We start from the raw sequence: 11,899 nt of genomic DNA on the forward strand, positions 1-11,899 counted from the left end.
ACACACACACACACACACACACACACACACACACACACACACACACACACACGGGCCATCACACATTTGAAAAGAGTTTTGAGTAAGGACAGGTTTTGAGCCAACATTATAATTTGAATACCACAATGGCAAAGAAAAATGACTCAATAATCCATTCATGTCTCACACTTAATCACACTGCTGTCATGTTGTGCTATTTGGATGCTTCTAAGGATGTGTTGTGAACAGACAGACCTTAATATGAGAGCCATGCACATGCACACCACCGCTTGCACCATCCCCTTCTTGCCTGCCACACACTCAATCTCAATTGAGCTGCAATAACAGCTACCAACATGAATATGATAAAGCAGACACTCGATAAGACAGACACACAAATAAAAATAGAGACACACACACACACGGGCTGGTGACCGGTTTAATGGCATACCGCGCACTTTAAAAAAGTCACGGTTTCAAAACCACTAAAAAACCTGCAAAATGGACTGTTATTTTATGAGTCCTCAAGAAAAGAAAGTGCAGTTTAGAAATCCCTTAAAAATAAAATACATTGTGTTTAATGGAAAAACTGACATATATCCAGACATTTCAAAATAATACATTTTTAAGCTGAAATTGCAATACGGGAATACCTTGAAAGCTTAATACTTAATATTTAATACTTAATACTTAGTATTTAAGGTTAGTAGAAGTTGACTCCTGCGGTACGGTATTCAGTCTCACTGTTGTAACGTGATAGGGACGGATAGAGCGTTGAAATCAATGGGAGCGGGCGGAAGCGGGAAGGAGCAGGAAGATTTGCAAGGCCTTTCTTTTTAGAAAAAAATAAAAAATTGTTAAAATGAAACTACACAGTGTCATTGTTAAATGATAGAGATAAGGGGAAGTTAAGGCTACAATAGGCCTAGGTGTGTGGTTAACTCAGCCGCAAAACGCAGTAACAGCTCTCTTTGGTTTGTCTGAATTCCTGTCAGCAACACAAACTCCTGCGTTGTTGGTACGCCACCTGGGGTAACTAAGTGGTGTGATAGCCGACTGTTTAACAACGTGTAGCTTAATACTAGTTTGGTAGTTGTCGGATGGGTCGAGTCCATTCATGACGTGGATGGAATAAGACATGGACAAAGGTGGGCAAACAACGACAATGCAGGACACTATTTTAAGAATCCCTGATCAAGGAGACAACGGATAGAAGGTACTGTAAGACTCAAATACTCAAATACATTGGAATAATAATAAAAAACATGCTACAGGGGGGCAACAGAGTCTGATAACTGGCTTAGACAACAAATGGAACGAAACGGGATCGGGACAGGATTCAGGAGTCTCTCGAGATTTCTGTGTCACCCTCTAATGTCTAGCATGCACGCGCGCACGCACGCACGCAAAATAAACTCATTCAGGTAACACAACGACTATATCGGACTGTGAACACTGGAGAGGTTTTAAAGGTTACAGGTTTTTGTATATTAGATCATGACCAGGAAAATCAATTACTTTTCTTTTCAGTACAAGATCACCTTTCGCATAAAAATATCAAATTAAAGTTTTACAATATCGCAAGTGGCCTCCTAACGTTTCAATGATGTGAGTGCTGTCACAACAGCCTCCCATCAGCACGTTGGCCAGCACGTTTTTTACCGACGCGAAAGCTGAAAATGGGGCTGTTGCTTCACGAGGTGGAACAATTTTTCATGTGAAAAAAGTAAATTGAAATGAAGCCAGTGTTTCAAAGCTGGAACGTGCAGCATGGCAAGCATCTCGTTAGGCAGGCAGAGAATTCTCGGTATGAAATGGTAGCAAAAAGATGCACTTGTCAAAAATAATCAATCAGACTCAGATTACCTTATTTTGAAAGAAAACAGCTGGTTGGTTTATTGTGTGGGTAGGTAACCTGTTACATCTCCTGAATGTGTTGAACTCGGGTTAATTCATTGTCATTACCGGACACATGAGAGAAAAAAAACAAACATACTTAACACTAATAATCTTTACCATTATGGAGTAGTGGGTGGGAAACGGAAAGTCCTAAGAGCCATCCAGAAAATGACTGATAGAATGTTTAATTGAAAACTACTTAACATGGAAATGGGTAAGAAAAATCCAACATTAACATAAACAAATTACATTAAGATTTGCAATTTACATTAAGTCTTAATTAGCGCTATGATGGTTTGATCTCTTGACAATAACAGATTGGAATTTGAGCTTGTGTGTCTATGCGGGCATGTGTATGTTGTATTACTAAAGTGCCTGCAACAAAAATTCAAAAAAAGATGCATTCTTGGATAGACAGACTTGATATGCATATAGCACAATATGCCCTCTGACGTTCCTTGATTTGCATCTAGATAGCTTTAATTATGAATAAAAGTCAAGTTATCCAATTGGATGGGATAGTGTAGAATCGATTGTGAAGCGTGAATAATGACAAAAGGCACAGCACCACTTCTTATCCATATCAATCTCAATATGTGGCACAGCAAATAAGCATTGCATTGCATGCTGGGACATTTATAGAAATGTAATGGCCTTGTTAAATGCAGATGATCAGAGATCATTTTTGAATCTACAAATAATTGTCCTATGTAATGTGGTCTTAAGTAATTTTACTCATGAGTAAAAGAGGTGTTCACTTCAAACAGTAGCTATAAGTTGGCGCCACATGTTTTCCAACAGCTCCACCAAACTATTATCATTGTTATATATTGTTGCCACAGTCCAATGGCCAGTAACAGACTCCTTTACCTCAGTGTAGGCAAATAAAAAGTGTAGATTTAAATCTTAAAAGGAGTTGGGGTGGGAACCCGGTTCTGAGTGTATCTGTATGTCTTTGTTCTGTTGAGAAAAAAGCTCAATAAACAAAGTTTGAAAGAAACAAAAGGAGTGCTACTTCATTTGTGCATTACACAAATGATTTATTGTTGTAAAATCTCCACTCAGAGAGAATTAATCTGAAAATCCATATATAACAATGAAAAAGCCAAAGAGGCTCTTCAGAACATATTTAACCATCACTACTAAACAGTAAGTAAGGTTCAGTGACTTTAACACAGTTGAGAGGCAAAGGAAAATAAAATGGAAGCAAATTACATTTTGCCTCGACAGCCTTGACTAGAATCTCTTCTTTAAAAAGCATTTTTTTGTGATCAAGTATGTATTATGTTATAAATTAAAATTAAACTGAAAGAGGGTCAGGCTACTTATTTTTGGTCTACTCTAGTGAATAATCACACCAGAAGAAAGCCCATACACAAATACAGTGATTTAGTAAAAGTGCTCCTGCGATGCCCTGTTACATCCTGCTACGCTCAGGAGTGCCCTGCAAAGTCCTGCTACGTCCTGCTGGGCCCTGTGACGCCCTGCACTGCCCTGCTATGGCATGAATTACTACAAACTACTATTTCTAGTCACTGTTCCATTATCTTTTATTGTGACTGTTATTGCCACTATTCATTACACCCCCAACCGGCCCCGTCAGACACCGCCTACCAAGAGCATGGGTCTGTCCGAGGTTTCTCCCTAAAAGGAAGTTTTTCCTCACCACTGTCGCACTAAATGCTTGCTCTTGTGGGAATTACAGTAATTGTTGGGTCCTTGTAAATTATAGAGTGTGTTCTAGACCAACTCTATCTGTAAAGTGTCTTGAGATAAGTCTTGCTATGAATTGATACTATAAATAAAATTGAATTGAATAAATTAATACGTTAAAAGGGTTACATATTGTGCATGCAAGCATAAAACAAAGTCAGTTAAAATAGCTGCTGAGCGTTCATGGGGTGATAACTGCTTTAAGTCCCCACACAAACTATGTTTCCCTGTGTGACCTGAATAAAACACAACCTTTATTTTTATAAAGCAACTCCTTAATTATTGAGCCCTAAAACCAAAAAGGAGCGGATGTGTGTCCTAGCTTGTGCTGGCAAGACAGTGTGCATCATCTGAAGCCTTTTGAAGTTTGCCTTACTTATCTATTAAAATCAGAGGAGGGAATCAAACATGTTCAATGCACATTCAAAACCACAAAGAAAGAATTCTAAAACAGAATGTCTGCTGAGACAAGATCGGCATGAATAAAATAAAGATTGTATTTAGCTTTTTACTGCAGGTGGTAAGGCTAGCCCACACAGCAACACAGAGCTCCACATGAGAGCAGGAGATCAGACTGTGCACAGAGGTGGGAAAAGCTGAAAATGACTAGTAGAGTGAACTGACAGAGGGAACAGTACAGCACATCCTAATCCTATAAAGAAATTGCTTACATCATCAACATTTACAACAGGGGACTCTTTCAATCAGTAACAGCAGCCACACTTTACCATGTCTGTCCTTCAGTACTATTGTTTACTTTCTGTTCTGTTCATATCTATATAAACAGTTATCAGTATACAAAGGCATTGCTGCACTGAAGACTACATTTAGCCGGGATTTGTCTTTGTGCTTCTGTCGATCATGTCTTTTTCACCCAGACAGATGATTCACAAATGCCTCTCCAACACTGACAATCCTCTAGGAGCAACATTGTAATGATGCAAAAAGGTTAACATAAACGACTTTGAGGCCATAACTGTGCTTGGAGGCTGAGAAACTCTACCGAGTTTTCTTAACACAGTATTTATTTTTCTGCCCTGGCTGCAGGATTTTTGACCTCTCAAAAGCCACATTGGGAATTTTGTGGGCAATATTTCTCTGTCTTTAACTGGGCAGTAGCATCATCACCAGGGCCTGATTGTACTTTGATTGTTTCCAGCCCACTTCATGAGCGTCTGGTGTGCCTGCCAGTCCTGGTGGACTGAATCAGGACATAATGGGTTCATTAAAAATCGCCAAGACTGCTGGCATTGGGAGGAATGATTAGTGAGATAAGCAGGGGATAAGAGCTTAATGGAACAAGAGGTGGCTCACCAAGATTAAAAGCCTTTTCCACATCACTGCCATTTTCCCTCCAATTCAGCAAATCACTTAATTGAAATTCTTTTAATTTTCTTTTTAATTTTCTCCTCAAATCCCTCCTGGAATTGCAACCATGAGATGAATGGTCAACTGAAGTATGACTGTGATACGAATTGTATTACTCTTAAGTCATTCAGTGTGTCATCTTAGAACCTTTTGTGAGAACATTATTAGTGGACTGTGAAACTGTTTTAACAAATTCAATATTTTGTCGGAAATATAAGTTGATGATACCAATCATCAACCAATAGTTACTATTCTGTCCTATCTACAAACACTGAGATAAAACAGAAAATACTCTAACGCACCAAACAATTGCAAGGTTACTGTTGCTGTTCTTTGTCTTGTTTTAAAGTCAACATTAGAAAAAAGAAAGGAAATAAACCTTATATTCAAATGAGAAAATTAGAGTGACATATCCTCTGATCCAAAGAGCCATTACTAAATTCAAGGGCACAGACTAAACCATTAGTTTTGACTAGTGTCAGACTCATAATAAACCATTAAATCCCTACATCAAACATGACAAGAACCTGCTAAGAGCCAGATTTCATGGCAACAGAAACACGGAAATTGGAGGTTGGCTGCTGCCAGTCAAAAATGAGTATGAGGGCTTTGTAGTGTGATACCCTGTCAAGAGCTGTGCAGTCTCTGTGGTTTGTATAGGCCTTCAGAGAAGCTGCACACAGGATGAGAGACGTAAATAAGTCTGCTCTGTCAGAAATAACCACAAAGCTGTCAGATGATGCAACCCTCTTAGGTTTACAATACAAGGCCTATCATGCACCCAGAAGAAAACACTATTTGTTTGTATGATTCACAAATTGACGCTATGCTAGCTTGATCCAATTTAAAATTGATTCATGTTACAAATGGAGTTCAATAAATGCCATTTAATGCAGAATGCTGCTGTACTGAAGAGACACAAGCATAAACATGCACATACACGGGTGCATACTGTACATGCAGGCACAGGCCATGCTTAAACCTAAACTTGAAAGATGTCTTTGTTAGCTTCATCAAGAACCACAAGCTGCCACTGAGCACTCTGTCAGCAGCACGTAGACAATAGTATGTCTGAAGTCTCGGTGATGATGTGACATGCTGAATTTGGTTATGGTCCAACTGCTGCCTGGCTGATGAAGGGAGAGAGGATGAATGGGGTCTTATCAGGTCGTGTTGAGAGAACTCAAACGGCAAAAAAGCTCAAAGCCTTCCAGAGATCTCTCTCAATCTGTCTGTCAGATGAGGATGAAAAGTGCCTACCCAGTGCTCATACTTTAATGGCATTCAGTTTGCCTTGACAGCGGCAGACACAAAGTGGGTGATTATTTTGCATTGTAGCTTTTTTAAACAAGGCTTGTGTAAACTGTTTCACTGCATAAACAGAGTGCTATGAAAACATCTGAAGGATACTAGATGCAAAGACGACGTATCAGAGATGGAGAGAAGCGCTCTTCTAAACAGTGTTTGGAGAGTTAAGCGAGCTCAAGTGTACTCTGTGGGTGTGTTATGAAGGTCGTGGCTCAGACAGTCCGTCTATCTTCATTACATCCATCTTGTTTTATGGTACACAGGGCAACATCTCAGACCGAGAGCTTGGCTTGTGAGAGCGAGGATGACAGCATATTTAATTTTAGTTAGGCATTGAAATACAGCACGGGCTGCATTCAGCTTTCCTGCCAGAAGCCAACCTCAGCTAAAGCTGATACGGTATTTCATTAGTTTACATTAAGAAGGGATGCTCACAAACAGCAGCACAGGTGTTAACAGGGATATTCACTATACTTCAATAACAATATTAGACATGGGCATATGGCTGATTACACTTCTCTACATTGATACCAGTAACATAATGCAGCATTCACAACTATTGTTATTACTGTATTAGCCTAGCAGCTTGACAATAGGTATTTACCGGCTGATAATGCTACAGTCTGCACTACCAATGCGGGTATTTGATTTCACCCTGCAGCTCGGTCTGGAAACCTGCACGTTTAATTCTCTTGCTTCAGTTCACAATGTTGAGGGAACCAATCACAAACTGGCTTATCTACCTGGCGCGCAACTGCCGGTTTTAAGCAGGTTCTTGTTTACATTTAACATAGCGGCCATCAAAGCACAGCAACCCGTTGACAACGCGGTCGCTTCAACATCACCCAGATCGTTGGTCTGATTGGTTGAAGGACTATCCAATTGTGTACAGTCATTTGAACTATGCTCGTTGGTCACGCCTCTGGTGTGGAGAAAAATTCAGAGTAGTCTCCCCAGACCAATGCTCCATATCAAAGCTATTGAGCTTGGCTTGGTCTGGTGATAGCCAGATTAGGTACTACAGGCAGTTCAAATGAATTCATAATTCAGTTCTAATTTTCTCAGTATGACTATCAGCATCAGAATGATTCTCAGTACATGGAAGATAACTCATTACCCCATTTGGCTCAGTGTAGTCCATTTATTTCAACCGCCTTTGTTTGTCATGATGAACCTGCTTTATTTAAACCTTGTTATTCAAAGCCCACAGTGCAGCACAAGCCTGGATCCTAACAAGCCAACAATATACAACACAACAATGATTACAGGACACGCCATTTTTCTACCTTACTCCTTTTAAAAACTCTTGCGTTGAACACACTCTTTTAAAAAGTATTATTTATAGTTTTGATTATAATTAAAATTAAATTTACAATGCACAATAGATACAAAGGGTCTTTAGAAATTCTGATGGGACGTATGTAAATTAATACACATTCAAGCATCATTAAAAAGCTTCCCCAATGCAATTATTAGAATATATTCTCTTCAAAGACTGTCATTTTTACAAAGGTTGTGATTTCTCATATTCAAAAGGCCTTTTTATTCTCTTTAACTCAGCTGAAGGGAATTCATCTCATTTACATTTTATTTTTGTGACATTTCCAAACTTTATGAGACAGTTGGATAAAAATATGGCTATGTGCACATATTTAATTAATAGCCCCAAGCAACGAAGAAAAGCCAATCGACATTCAACTTACAACGTGAACTTTCTGAGTTTTACGAGTAAGGACAAATATCGGACAGATGACTATGCCAAGAAAGTGCTAAAAAAATCTCATAGCCTGACAGACATGTGAACTAATCAATAGTTCCCTTTGGAGAACAAATGTCTGCAGTATACCCTCATTCTTTGAGAAATCTTGTCTGCTTAGTTTGAGGTTTGCCCTCTTCAGATGAGAAAGCTGAATTATTGTGCATCAAAGGCAGAAAATCGTACCAGATTTGCCAGAATACTTTGGCTCTGTATCCTTCAGATTAGATTTGATGTCCATCAAAGCTTTTATAAAAAACTCTATCTGTGGTATTCACATTACAGAGTGAAAGTGCTTTTTATCCCATAACTGTGAACAAATCTAATCCCATGACTTCATGAGGGGGTACATTTTCATTTCAGCACTCAGGAGAGACTGTTAACAGTGATTAAAACAAGCTGCTACTGGATATCAGATTTAGAGATTGTCTAAACTTAGAAAAAATTGGGAGAAAGTGTATCAAAGGGTGTATAAAAAAATAATTTCTATGTGCAGTTTCTGCAAGCCACAGCCTCTGATAAGCATACACTTTTTCATACACTTTACTCTTGCCCAGTCCACTTCAGTCCACCTTTTTTCTCAGCCAAGAGGAAATCATGGAAGCAGAACAAGTTAAACGTCACAGGAACACTGCTTTAGCTATGCCGACTGAGCAGGGACAGACTCTGGTGTACTGTCAAAGTTCAGCACGTAAATAGGAATTCAGAACTCCAGGCGGGGAGAACACAGGAGCGGACTAGAGACCACTCTACAGGACGACAGCTTCTCTACAGCCTCCGCTGAATAAAGAATAGGAAACAGAGAGAATACAGAGTGATAGGAAAGGCTGGGCACATCAACGTCTCCCTTTAATGGGTCTGGGATGAGGAGGAAGAAACCTTTGTCAGCCTATTAAATGAGGAAGAGGAATATAGGCAGTTACAGATCAAAGAACCTTGAGCCCTGCACTGCAGTCTGCCTGTAACAAGAAAGCAGGTGAGTGTACAGGATTTATGTAGGCCTGTGTATCGATTTGAAATTTAAATACTGTTTATTGCGGCATTAAAATATTTAACACGGAAATATAGACTTACCAATAAATACGCAACATAGGTATGGCTCCCAGCCATTTAGAAAAGACATGAGGGGAGCAGCTCCACACTCTTTAATACATTACTTACATGGTAATGCTCAAATTCAGTTAGGCTTACAATGATAAAGGTCCATAGTGGAAAACCCAGCAATATGGAATCCACCAGTGCAAACAACTGAAAAAAACAGCATTAGGAAGAAGCAGAGAGGCAATATCAGAGATTGCCCTGAGAGAGTGTAATGGGAAAGGACTTGTTCTGTCACAGCCTCTCATGGTGATAGAATGCCACATGCTCCTTTCTGACAGTGTGATATTGGCTTGGCACGAGCTTGATGAATGTATCAGCTATAAGTCAGACAAACCCCTGCCCTTTCTGGAACAGCACCTTCTAAGATGTTTATACCGAAATATAGAGACAGACATTGTGTATTAGGAATAGGACCATTGTCTGAAATAGGTTTATGGAAAGCATGCAGGCCCAATTCCAATTTTGGCTATTATTGCGAATGGAATGTTATTACTGTTTGAGGTTAGATGCATTGCTGCTTGGAAAATAAGACGGGCATTTGGCCGGGATGACTTTGCAGCATAAGAGAGAGAGAAAGAGAGAGCGGGCCGTAACTTCCTGGGGTTTGGTTGTGGCAGAAGGTGAAGGGAAAGAAGGGAGAGGGAGGATGGTCGATGAGAGGATGAAGGGGCAACCTTTCCCCGGGCAGGTGATGACCCATGCCAGACCACCTGGCTTCCTGCCAGGGTCAAGTAATTAATGCTGCCCTCCTTTGATTACTCCAGACAGCCTGGGGATACAGCAGGCCAGCAGATAGTGTCTGGTCCGGGGACGTTGCACAAGGCAAAGAGGAGACAGCTCTGACGAAGGTTCAAGCTTGGGTCACATTGTTAACATACACAGCCGTTATAAACATCAGAAAAAGTAAGCCACTTTGCTTAATAATTTTTCGCATTTGCATAGTAAAGCGGCGTAAACACACTTGGTTGTCTCTCGGCCTTGTCACTCCTGCCTACAGCTTCACCAACCTGTACAGTTAATATAGCAATTCACAGAGATGAAAAGGGTCCCAACTTTTCATAGAGCAGGGGATGAGATGAGTCGGCTGTTATCTGACTAAGAGAAAAGTGAGTAGCGGTTGTATAAACTAAAGCATCTATTTTCTGAAATGTAGCCCTACAGCCCTCACACAGTGAGTACCACCTGTTCTATCCATCATCCTCCTCTACTATGTAGCTGACGCTCAGTGCCCAACCTCATCTCTGAAGCCCTGTTGAGTTACAACATGTACCACACCTACTGTGCTAGCCTTACCGGCTGTGTCCCACAGAGACAGACGCCCTTGTCAATCAGCACTGTGAAAATTATTCCTCAGCAAAGCTAACAGTCAAACAAAGACATAATGTTGAGGTCTGCTCAATGTAGGGGTGGTAAAGGTGGTAAGGCAAAAGGCTGCTTACATCTGGCCATAATCACACCTGGTAATGACGCACACTGACCCAGGGCTTTAAACATCTCTCTTCCTACAGCTCAATAGAAAGCTCTCTTAGAAAAGGCAAACTGCATGGGGGATTAGCTCTTCAGAACTCAGCGTGACTCAAACCGAACCACAGCTTCAACCTTTAACACAACTTTGAAGAGCATTTACACCCATTTATGGTTCACTGAATCAATTGGGCATCACTGGAAAAATGAACATTTTCATCTCCACTTGAATAGCTTTCATTATACTGCTGGTTTGTTCAAAGACAGAGTTTATAGTTCTTTTTGATTGCTAAAAGACAGTGGGCGCAACTGAAGCCACATGTGCAAAACTCTAACTACAGTTTGCACTACCAACAGTCACCTGAGCTAAACAGTTCACATCTCCTGCAAAACTCATTCAAAGCAACACAACCCTAACACATGTCTCAAAACAGGATGAGTGTAGCCAAACACAATGAGCAATCTTCACTGAGAAAACACACACTGTCACTCAGAACACACAGAGAGTAAAAACATCAGCGTCAAAACACCAATACAAAAATTACAAACTTTTCATCTTTACAGTTTGAACAATTTGAGTGACATCACAGTACTCAATAGTTTCTTTAAAGAAAATATATAGATTCATAATATACCAATTTTTAAGGTAAAGAAGAAGGAATGAAGCTCAGCAGTTTGCTTCAATATTGTATTTTGTCTCTAGTAATTTATGGAATTACTGGGAAAAAATAAATTATAGGTACATAACAGACACAAGGAATCGTGTGACTAATCCTGCCCCTCTCTACCATCATGTGGCAAGTTTTCTTCATCACAGTCGATATCTGCATCCTCTCTAAATACAAATGAATGAGGTATTTCCATTGCTTTCACCTCCATTACTTTCTGAAAAACAGATATAGTAAAGCTAGTATTTTTTATACTTTTTTTATAACTGTGTATGTAACCTCAGGCATCTTACCTGGACATGTTGGTATCTTTGATCTTTTACCTGTTTCTCTCAAACAGTACACTGTATACTTGTTCACTGTAATTCTTATTTGGTGATTGTGTAGAAAAAGGCTTTCTGAGCTTTCTCTATATAAATACTGTATATGTTCAATAACTAGTAGAAAACAAGACACCTTCTTATGCTTTTAGCTAAAACTGCCATCAGGATAGGCATCACACCTAAATCTATTCTGTTTTGAATGCATGGTTAACAGTTTTGACAGCAGTGTGTTAGCAGTTGATCAAAGTGCTGTAAATCCACAGTGTTGTACAGGTTGTGGTTAAGCCATGGCATAAGTGTGTAGAGTTTTGAAAACTGTG

General features: G+C 39.8%; 1 protein-coding gene and 1 long non-coding RNA gene across 7 annotated transcripts in view; both read right to left on the reverse strand.

Annotated features, from left to right (window-relative positions):
• Nucleotides 1-11,632, reverse strand: part of LOC116704855 (uncharacterized) — a 20,881-nt gene extending 9,249 nt beyond the window's left edge. Inside the window, exon 1 of the long non-coding RNA XR_004335794.1 lies at nt 11,512-11,632. This is a non-coding gene — a long non-coding RNA (uncharacterized LOC116704855). The remainder of the gene's footprint in view (nt 1-11,511) is intronic.
• Nucleotides 1-11,899, reverse strand: part of macrod2 (mono-ADP ribosylhydrolase 2) — a 473,980-nt gene that overhangs the window by 70,283 nt on the left and 391,798 nt on the right. The gene's annotated exons all lie outside the window — the stretch shown is intronic.

Source organism: Etheostoma spectabile, chromosome 17, assembly GCF_008692095.1.
Source record: "Etheostoma spectabile isolate EspeVRDwgs_2016 chromosome 17, UIUC_Espe_1.0, whole genome shotgun sequence".
NCBI lineage: Eukaryota > Metazoa > Chordata > Actinopteri > Perciformes > Percidae > Etheostoma > Etheostoma spectabile.